Source organism: Rhinopithecus bieti, unplaced genomic scaffold, assembly GCF_001698545.2.
Source record: "Rhinopithecus bieti isolate Rb0 unplaced genomic scaffold, ASM169854v2 scaffold_2453, whole genome shotgun sequence".
In the NCBI taxonomy this organism is placed as follows: domain Eukaryota; kingdom Metazoa; phylum Chordata; class Mammalia; order Primates; family Cercopithecidae; genus Rhinopithecus; species Rhinopithecus bieti.
In genome coordinates this window covers 2,794,553-2,806,276 of record NW_016804447.1, presented here as the reverse complement: position 1 = coordinate 2,806,276, position 11,724 = coordinate 2,794,553, and positions in this window count along the sequence as shown.

The following is an 11,724-nucleotide window of genomic DNA, read 5'->3' as shown; positions in this document are numbered from 1 at the left end:
AAAAAAAAATGAAAATTAAAACTAATATAAATTTTGTTCTTGCTATTGTTTTAACTCCACAGTAGGCTTAGAAATAGAATAAAGATTTTTATATGCATTTAATCTATGTTTGTCCTGATATTATTCATTGATTTGAACTCTATATAGTTTGAATGACTATAGAAAATATCAACAGCATTTTAACTGAGTTTAATTTTCATCTTTACATGCATGACTAGAAAAAAAATTCAGTTATCCTTCAGTAAAAACAAATATATTTTTCATATAGAAATACATTGCACATTGCCATTCTTTTCTTAAAGGAGCTGTAATCAGGAACTATGGAAATATATTCCACTGAGACTATCACGGCTGTATAGTTATATCATAGCTGACTTCTTTCTTTGTCTTCTTGTAATAAGGCCTGAAGCATATTTGTTTGCCCACTTGACAAGTTTATACCGATTTCTGAGGTTACTTTGAACCCCATAATATGTATTTAAAATAAAGTTTTTCCTTGTCTGGGATGAGTATGGAAAGAGGCACTTCACTAAATAACATTGAGTAGGTGATATCAAGCATCAGAGCAATTTCATATGACTCCAATCTCACCCCATGTCATAAATAATATGTGAATTAAATTCTGGTATTCAGGAGTTTTTAAATCCATATGCTATTTCATAGAATCATGGATAAATAGAATCAGAAGGAAATTCCAATCCTGTGGTTTTGGAATGGAATTCCCTTTTCAAAATTCAATCTTGTGTAGAAGCCCTATACATAAAACGATATAAGCTGAGCTTCTTCACTGACTGGGTAAGAGGCTACTGAGTTTTCCCATGCAATTCACTTGTCCCATTCCATTTTTATCCATATAGGCTGTGAAGCATCTCAACAGAACACAAGAAGCCCTCAGAAGACACTGCAAATGCAATTCCAGTTTCTCTCATATTACAAATAAATCAACAAAAACCTGAAGAAATGAAGCAACTTGTCACAAATGAGGGTCACAGAACACAAAGTTTTGTACACATTAAGTCTCAAAATACAAGTTGCCAGGGTGGATGTTACATTAATTAGTGAATGAGGCATACCTACAAATCTGGGGCATTTTTCACATCAAAATTACTATTGTTATTTAATAGAATGTTTTCTTCATTTGTCTGAAAATGTTCAAAGGAAAGTGCAAGAGGAGAACGGTGTTGTGAAAATAAACAGCCTAAAGCCTATGAATAGGCCAAAGAACTTACAAAACATTTGGAAAAGATAATACAATATCTTAAGGGGACTGCAAACTATTCAGTCCGTGTACCATTGTCACACAGGCCTGGTGGGCCTCTGGCTGCCACTAAAACCGTGAATGCTTTATTGTGTACATCATCCCAGAGAACCAGAGGTATTTCCCAAGAACAAGAGCTATGACTAACTCTAGGATCAGGTTGAAGGTATACTGGACCTTCAGTTTAGAGGATCTATAAGGTAGATTGTAGTTGAGTTTTATAATGTCACAGAAATTATCAGGCATAGGAAGCTCTCGACGTTCTAGGACCCCTGGATGTTCTAATTGAGCACTGCAGTGTGCTGTAGCACATATTCTTACTTCATATTATTTTAAATACTCGATTTAACTAGATCACTGATTTCCTTTATTGGAAGAAGATACTTTCTCTTTCTACACTTTAGTTATCCCATAACGCAAGAGATATCATACCAGCATTTAATAGAAAGACAAAATAAGTTACCACAATATGAAAAGATATGCTTATTACAACAACCATGAGAAATGCAGTAAGTCTTTTGTTGGGTCTCAGAATTTCATTTAACATTTGAAAGTTGAGACAATGAAGGAGAAGTATTGGTACTTATCTAAAAAGAAGCAGCAGATTTATCCTCAAACAGCAAAATTAGTTCAGCCATCATACCTCCCAATAGCCAATAGTTGATGAGGAAATTTAATAGGTATACATAGGACTATCACATTCCCTTTTCTCTCTAGTCTGGTAAGGGTGCCTCCCAATAACCACCCAGAGAGTTCAGAACGTGTGTTAAAAGGGGAGATTAATGTTTCACTAATATGTCGTTAATTCCTTGCTTGATGCTTGGCAGCAACAAAAATGCCTAAGTCTGCTCATGTTGATATAGGACACCTCCAGCTTGGAGGTATCTTCTGGAGTTTGCAGAGTCAGAGAGAATGGTGCTTGTGTCTTGCCTGAAGAGTTCTGAATGTTGGAGGTTGCCTAGAGTAGGTCTCAATGGCAGCCCGTAGAAAAAGAATGCAATGAATTGGCCTCACTCCTGAAGTTTGTCAGGACCAACTGGTATGCATTTTCACATGGACCACCTGGAGACCTAGCAAATTAGCCAGGCTTGAATATTTTTGAAAGGACTCAGATGCCTGCCAAGAGGAAAAATGAACCATTTTGCTATTTTGCCAGGAAAGAAGGGTGAGTTGTGAAACGTCTCCCAGAGGGTCTATTACCTACATCATAAAATGGTGAAGTGCAGGGATACCCAGCAACAGAGGAGGGGTTTTTTGCCACTTTACTTTGCACCCCTTTTAGCTCCTGACCACAGAATAGCAGCGTGAGGAGGAGGTAAAAGAAAGAGGTTTTCAAAACAGATCAAGAATAGGAAAGAGTGGCTTTTGCTACTTTTGGTCTCTATGAGCCCTAATTAGGCCCAAACAAAGAGAGTAAAGTCATATTTGAAGTCAGCAGGGAGAAGAAAGAATAAATGGTCACCTTATTTACCCTATTGAAGATAGACTGTTTAGTATGCTAGTTATCCTTGTTTTACGTTAAAGAACATGAAATGCAGAAAGAGGAGTGATCAAAGGGCACAGAGGTAGGAGATCACAGAGCCAGGAGTCTTGTGACTCCAAATTAAATTTCTTGAGAGAATGCCGCATTCCCTCCATAGAGAGGCCTCAAAGAAATGGAATGTAATACATGTATTCCATGCTGTCTTTGTCTTTGGCATTTTCAACTTATATTTTGGAAGGATGAGCTTGAACATTGGGAATGAGAAATCCTGGTACTGTCTGGGTTACTGTGAGTAAGTGACTTCACCTCCTGAAGCCTTTTTTTTTTTTTTTTTTTTTTTTTTGAGACGGAGTCTCGCTCTGTCGCCCAGGCTGGAGTGCAGTGGCACAATCTTGGCTCACTGCAAGCTCCGCCTGCTGGGTTCACACCATTCTCCTGCCTCAGCCTCCGGAGAAACTGGGACTACCAGCGCCAGCCACCACACCTGGCTAATTTAGTTTTATATTTTTAGTAGAGACAGGGTTTCACCATGTTAGCCAGGATCTGAAGCCTTCCTTCTTTTATTTATAAAATGAGGAGATTGGATCAACTTAGCTAAAAATTCCCTTTCAGATTTTACGAAGATATAATCATAGCTAAAAGAGGGGGAAAAGGGAAGGGAGGGAGGAGTGGGAAGGAGGGAAGAAGAAGGTAGGGGAGAGGAGAAAAAAGGGAAAAGAAGGAGTGGGGAAGGGAGGGGAGTGGAGAGGGAAAACATGCAAGTGCAAGGAAGATCCTGTATTCATTGTGTTAGTTGGATATTTTACACCTTAAATTTGCATTTTTTTCTGGAGAGTCAGAGAATTGAATTAGAACTTCAAAAAGTGGCTTTGTTTCCATATTCTCTGCCTCCTCCTTCTCAGCATTCTTTTACAGGCATTGCTAAGCTGATTTAATAATAACAACAATAATAATAATAATAATAATAATAATAATAACCCACATACTTTTCAAAGCTGGAAACACTTCTACCTCTCTGACATACTTTCAGTTGTGAACAGTAAAGAAAATTCTTCAACCTCTGAAAGCACCCCCCATAACTGGATTCCCAGGAGAAATCGTGATATGGAGTTTTAAAAAAAAAACACATGATGTGAATGAGACTGGGAAATTGTAACCTCGGATAGGTTTGTTGCTGCAGCTTTCAATCCTGTCACAATAGGTGTCATGAAGATGAATAAAGTTGGTGCCATCTTCTGTTTTCATTATCATCCAAGGGGCTGGGATCGGAAAGGATTCATTTTGTGCCACTGTCATTTCTCATTACTATCTTTGTCATGAGAGTGAATTATAACAGCCCTCAGATGCCAGCCATGGCTTTGCTCTCATTACAGACTTTCATTCTTGGGAAGAAGATGGTAATAAGAGTGGAATGTCGTGTAAAAACAGAGCTCACTTTCATGACAGTTGGAAATTGGTGATGAAAATGGAAAATGGCAGTAAAAATTAATCCTTTTTTGTGGCAAAAATTGCCCTGCAAACAGCATCTCGTACACCAAAGGTATCCTTTACTGTGGCAATGACAAAGCAATGAAAAGGCAAACAATGAACAGCTTTTGGAGCCAATGAAGGGATTCTGAAGCATCCATCTTGCTTGGTGCTTTGGAAATGTATCCCTTAATCCTGAATAATGTAACATCCATTTGGCTCCAAAAGTAATGTGATAGGCAATTAGGAGCAGCTCTATTCTCCCTTCGGTGATGTGAATATCTCTATTACATGCTGGCAGAAAGGCTCTACCAAATTTATGGAAGCCATTAGAATTTCTATATAGGGCACCTTTCATACACACACACACACACAGACACACACACTTGCACACATATAGGCCTATGTATATATGTGTTTTTATATTTACTATTCTGGAAAAGTATTTAGCTGACTCATTAATAGTGATATTCAAAGACAGGAATTCCACTTCTTATTTTATACATACAAATGTAATGTATTCTTGTGTTGATTGATCTTTTTAAAAACACCAAGAGCATTTATCACTCTTAAAATTACAGAAATAATAACCTTCTTTACCATCAATATAACTGACTCTGTCAACCACTGAATTACCCTTATTACTAGATTTTGTTTATTGTCAACTCTAGATACATATTCTCTAATTAAAATTGAAGTGGAAAAAGTAGCGTTTACATTCAGATTTTAAAATGAATGCCCTCAGTCTCTTTCTTTATAGATTCTTTTTACCACTGTATTCCAACTGTGATGTTTTTCTTTTCCCACCCAGAGGTCGTATCTTTTCAGAATGAGGGTTAGAGTGTTCTAATGGTGGAAAGAAGTGTGTGAAATGGTCTTTTCATTAGATTTCACTTAGAGCAGCCTATTTAATGTTTTATCATTTGCCAACATACATAACAGATATTCAACATTTATCCACATTTCAACACATGTCATTGTTGGGAGGGAAAAACTGGCATTTTAATATGCACATTGAGCACAAAAACATTTATAAGATGGTTATTGGATACAGAAACTTTTTTTATGTGCACCTTAGTGTCTGGCATATATTTAAGGTTGCTAAATGTTAACACAGTTGCCTATGTTATACGGACAAGCCAGAGAAAGTAGGCATGAGAGACCACTTTTACTAGTATGAAAAGAAGGCAATTACACTGTAAGAAATCGACTGAATTCACTTGGTTCCTTTTACTTTGGAGTGGTTCATAGCAAGGGCACATTTTAAATCTGGAACTTTTATACTTACTTTAAGGGGCTAGGGTGAAGATAATAAAATGATAATTGTTAGAAAAGATTGAAAATGTCTTTTAAACTAGTAGAATTTTTTACATAGGAAATATTTCAGAATAATTTTACATAGTTCTATCAAGTCATTGATTAAGTGGTTACAATTCTAAAATCTGAAATAATGAATTAACCTAAAGCTTATTCTACAGAAAATCTTATATAACTGCTAAGGGTGAAAGTGTAGAACACTTCAAATCATGTATACAAGAGCTCATTTTAGAGCAGAGATTATTAACCATGTTAGAAAAACCATGATGACTTTGTTTTAAATATCTGTAACCAGAGATTCTAATTCAGTGGATTAGCAGCATGGTCGAGGAATCTTTGTTTTAAAGCTTTAAAACAAAGATAAAGTAAAGAAATTCTTATGTATATTTGCATTAGAAATCACTGTTTTGGAACTTTATAGACTATAAACTAGCTTGGCATTCACGTTTTTTCTATGACTCTCTTCATCAAATATTTCCTTCTCACTGATAATACTCGATTCAGTTCATCCATCTGTTAAACATTTATGTGAGCACCTATTATGTGCCAAATGTTGAAGTTAGGGAGCAAAGAATATAGTGGTGACAAAAGACAACCAAAGTCTTCAAGGTAGTTACTCAACTGGGATGGTGAGTGATATGATTTGTCTGTGTCCCCACCCAAATCTCATCTTGAATTGTAGTTCCATAATCCCCACATGGCATGGGAGGCACTGGGTACGGGGATGGGGGGCAGAATTAAATCATGGGGTTTCCTCCATACCGTTCTTGTGATAGTGAGTGAGTTCTCACAAGATCTGATGGCTTTATAAGCACCTGGTATTTCCCTTGCCAAGACTCATTCTCTGTCCTGCCACCTTGTGGAGAAGGGCATGCTTGCTTCCCCTTCTGCTATGACCGTAAGTTTCCTGAGGCCTCCCCAACCATGCAGAACTAGTCAATTAAACCTCTTTTCTTTATAAATTACCCAGTATTGGATATTTCTTCATAGCAGTGTGAGAACGGACTAATACAGTGAGACAGAAAAACAAATTGTTACAATACATTGTGTAGATGATTATCACAAGAATAAGCCCTTTCTATGCAAGAACACCTACAAGGGGATCTGGAAAAGGCTTTCCTAAGTGCACAATGCTAAACTGAGTCTTGAAGAGGCAATCATGAGTTAGCGAGCTGGAGAAAGTTGTGTACTCTAGGCAAATGAAACAGCAAGACCAAGGTAAAAAGAGGTTAGAAAGTGAAGTACTGTGAGTTCAGGAAAGTGTACAAGGTTGTTGGGGTTAGAACTGAGGTGGAAGTGTAGTTGGGGACCATATTAATTGCCACTAACACATATAGCACTTACTACTGCCATAAACAACATTCTAAGAGTTATACTCATTTAATCGTTATAACAATCATTTGAGGTAGGTACTACTATCATCCTCATTTTAAAAATGAGGAAACAGGCACAGAGAAGCTGTGAGAGGGACTTTCGTATATTTTTAAGTATCTCTTTTAAAATAATGAAGATTCCTTGGAAGATATTAAGCTGGGGCAAATTATGCCAAAACCCCACATAAGCATGAGTCAATTTTTACCTCAAGCATTTTCTGGAAAATTGGATAGATTTCAAAGAGAAATGCAATGAAATTTGAATATAGGCTCAGCTCAGTACTTGCTGAACAAGATATTATATGAAAAAGTATTGTTAAATGCTATATTTCCATTAAATCTAACAAACAATTCCTTGAGCTGTGATTAGCATTAGAAAACAACGGTAAATAAGATTCAGAGCTTATGAACTAATTAGTTACATAAACAATCATAATGTTAAGGGAATGGAAATTCCAAAAATCAGTAGTATTTCAGATTATTGATTACCATATAAAGAGAATCTGATGGCAAAGAAAGTTTATAACACTTAATGATAGTAAATACATTTATATAAAGCAAATATATTTCTTAATATTCAATTAATTAAGGACAATCTTTACAAGTCTGATTCTATGTAAGGCAAATTCAGAGTAGTTAATATTTTATATCATCTTTTAGTAAGTTTTGAATCTGTCTTTATTCAAAATAAAATTAATTTTAAAATCAGTCAAATTGAACAAAAATCAATGAGGATTGATTCCATGTGTGTAACAGAAACTAAGATACTTGAAGGCTGTGTTTGAATAGTGATGTAGAATATAATTAGGAAACTTTAAAACCTACTAAAACACTGTTCAGAAATTGTCTTGTTAGTCCTAAATATTTTTTGGTAGTCTAGTAGTTAATCCTTAAAATACAGTATTTATCACAACATTATAACTTTGAAAATCATCCCTTAGTATTTAAGATTTTAAAAAATGGCAAAGAGGGTTTAAATAAGTTGCTTGCACACATACCTATCATATCACCATTTTTATTATTGTTAATCATCAATAACTGAGGAGTTAATATCAGATCGAATCACTGCTACAATCAAATAGATGTTTATACATGATAAAGTCACTTTTAAAAGTATGAAGTACTTTTGGGGCTATTTATGTTTGTTTTCCTTGTTAACTAATTTTTACTAATGTGTTTTATTTATATAGCCATGAGCTTAAATTTATTATTTAAATTCAAACAGAAAAAAAAGAGACTGAGAAAAGTACTTTACCATGGTGATTTTTTAAATAAGGTTCATAGAATTTTAGTTTATGATTAGGTACCTCAAAAGTGGAAGTAGGGGTTGAGAGCAGGTTGAAGGAAAAAAAAAAAGGAAGATCATTTGGATAAAGTTTCACTACTACTCCTGTAGTTTCAACTATAACAGCTCTAGGGCCTGAAAAGTACATGTGTGTGTTTGGTCAGCCATCATTTAAAAGAAGACATTAAATAAAATTGGGTATATTGATCTTTTTAATTTATGTTGCATCATGACCTTTTCTATTTATTGAATAACTGTATTTATTTAAAGTTCAATCAAGATGGCACTCTAAATCTTACTCAGTCCTTCATAGATTTCACATATTTTGTTAGACCTTAAAGTTACTTCCACGTTTTCACTATTATAAATAATTCTGCAGTAAACATCTTTATGGGCATAATTTTTCTTATATGTTAGATTATTTTATTTTGGTGCCATAATGAAGATGTTCAAATTAAATGTATGATCATATTTAAAGCTTTTTATACATATTGCCAAATTATTTCTCAAAATGTTTCTGCTCCAGTTGCTGCTAAAATATATAGGCAAACACATTAGTATTACTATGTGGATTTTTCTTTTTGTTGTTTAGTTTTTTGTCCATTATGATTACTTGAGATATAATTGACATACAGTGAAAATTACCTATTTTATTTGCACAGTTTGTTGAGCTTGACAAATATATAACGTATATGACCACAGTTTTAACCCAATTTATATAATATTGCCATTACTCTAAAGAGCTATCCTTATGGATCTTTGCATGGAGGAAGGTTCCACTTATCCTGGACCCCTGGAAACTACTAATTTGATCTTTGTGGTTATAATTTTGCTTTCTCAATAATGTCATATAACTGGAAACATGGGCTTTTTCACTTGGCTTAATGCTAACAGCATCGTGTTGTTGATGTAGTGTTTGTTCCTTTTTGCTTAGTAAAATTCTATTATATGGATATACCACAACTTTTATCTATTCACCAGTTGATGCTATTTGAGTTGTTTCCGGTTTTTAGTGATTATGAATGAAATTGTTACAAACATTCACATACAGATATCGTGTGTAGATATGTTCTCAACATTCTTGTGAAAATACCTTGGAGTAGTATGATTGACTTTTATGTTAAGTAAGCAACCCTCACCAGAAATGATTTTTTTAATTTTAGTCAATCTAGCAGGTATGTAGTTATATATTTTTGTTGCTCAAATTTGAATTTTCCTACTGATTAATAATGGCAAGCATTTTTTTCATGTGCTTATTTGGAGTATATATTTTTATGAGTGTGTGAAATTTATTTTCAAACTTTTGCCCATTATATTGGATTGCTTATCTTATTATTGTATTTTAAGAGACCTTTGAGAGCAGAAAGTTTTAATTTTGATGAAATACGAATGCAAAATGTTTATGTTATGGTTCGTGCTTTCATGTGCCATATAGGAATATTTGTCCACCCCAAGTTCACAGAGGTTTTCTCCTGTATTTTCTTCTAGAAGTTATATATTTCTAAGTTCCTCACTAAGTTATATGATCCATTTCAAGTTAACGTTTGTATACAGTATGTATACAAATACAGAGAGAAGATAAGGTCTTTGTTTGTTTGTGTTGGGTGTTTTGTCCCAGTGAAATTTATTGAAAAGAACATATTTTCTCTCTAGAATTACCTTAGCACATTACATTTACCAAAAATTAATTGACCATAGATATGTGAGTCTCTTTCAGAGTTTCTATTTTGTTCTATCAATTAACAAGTCTATCCTACCACGGAACATAATGTCTTGATTACTGAAGCTGTATAATACGTCTTGAAATCAGGTTTTGTGTGTCTTCCAAATTTGTTTTATTTAATTTCAAAATTGATTGGACTATTCTATGACCATTGCCTTTCCATATAAATTTTAGAGTCACCTTCCCAATATCTAAAACTAATCCTCATTTGATTGTGATTAGTATTCCTTCCAATCTCTATACCAATTTAGAAAGACTTGATAAGTTAATAATAGTGAGTTTTCCAATCCATGAACACAATATATCTCAATTTATCTAGATCATTTAAAATTGTTCTTATCAGTGTTTCTATTTTAATGTAAAAGTATTGCAAAAGTAGGTTAGTTAGATTCATCCCTAGGTGTTTCATGTTCCCTTTTTATACTATTGTAAATTATGCAGATCTTAAAATGTATTTTAGTCTCTAAGTGTTCAGTACTAGTTTATGAAAATATCATTGATTTTTGTGTGTTGACCATGTATTTGGTAACCTTTCTAAAATTATTTATAATTTCTATGAAGTATTTTGTAGATTCCTTGGGATTATATTCCTAGATGGCTATGGTTTGCTGCAAATAATGATTTTTTTTCTCAAACCTATGTACCTTTTTATTTTTTTATCTTGCCTTATAACACTACTAGGACCTCTTGTATAATGTTGCACAGAAGTGATAAGATTGGTCATTCATTTATTGGTCACATTATGAAATGCACTGATCTTTTACTATTAAGTTTACTGTCAGTTATAGGTTAGTACAGATGTCTTTTATCAAGTTAAGGAAGTTTCCCTCTGCTATTAGATTGCTGAGATATTTTTATCGTGAGTACAGGTTGACTTTTAAAAAACTCTTTCATTGTGTCTGTTGAGATAATACACTTTTCTACTATATTGTTTTGATATAGTGAATTACAATGATTGACTTTCATATGGCAAATCAACCTTGCATCCTAGAGATAAATACCACTCTTCATGCTGTATCATTCTTCTTATACATTTCTAAATTTGATGTGTTAATAATGTATTAAATAATTTTACAGATGAGGATTCAGGTGAGGATACTGAACCATGTCAACATTTCATTTTTTGGTACCATTTTGCATTGGTTTAAATTTTTTTTTTTTTTTTTTTTTTGTCTTGTAATGTTGTCTGGCTTTGGTATCATCAGGTCTCATAAAACGAGTTGGAGAGCATTCTTATTTTAAATTTTCTGAAGCAATTTGCATAAAAATGGCATGATTATTCTTTAAATGCTTCGCAGAATTCTCTCATGTTATCATCTGGGCCTTGAGTCTCCTTTGGGAGAAAATTTTTAATTAAAAATTCAAATAACTTAATAAAGGACGTACTATTCAGTTTATCTCCTTTAGGAATGAGATTCAGTAGTCTGCTTTTAGCAGGAATTTATCCATTTCATGTTTTAAAACACGCTATCATAGGCCTCATGATATTCTGTTATGATCCATGTAATGCCTATAAGACATATAGTTATGGCTGGGCCTGGTGGCTCATGCCTGTAATCCCAGCACTTTGGGAGGCCAAGGCGGGGGGATCACGAGGTCAGGAGATCGAGACTATCCTGGCTAACACGGTGAAATCCCATCTCTACTAAAAATAGAAAAATTAGCCGATCATGCTGGCGGGCACCTGTAGTCTCAGCTACTTGGGAGGCTGAGTCAGGAGAATAGTGTGAACCTGGCAGGCAGAGCTTGCAGTGAGCCGAGATTGCGCCACTGCACTCCAGCCTGGACGACAGAACGAGACTCCATCTTCAAAAAAAA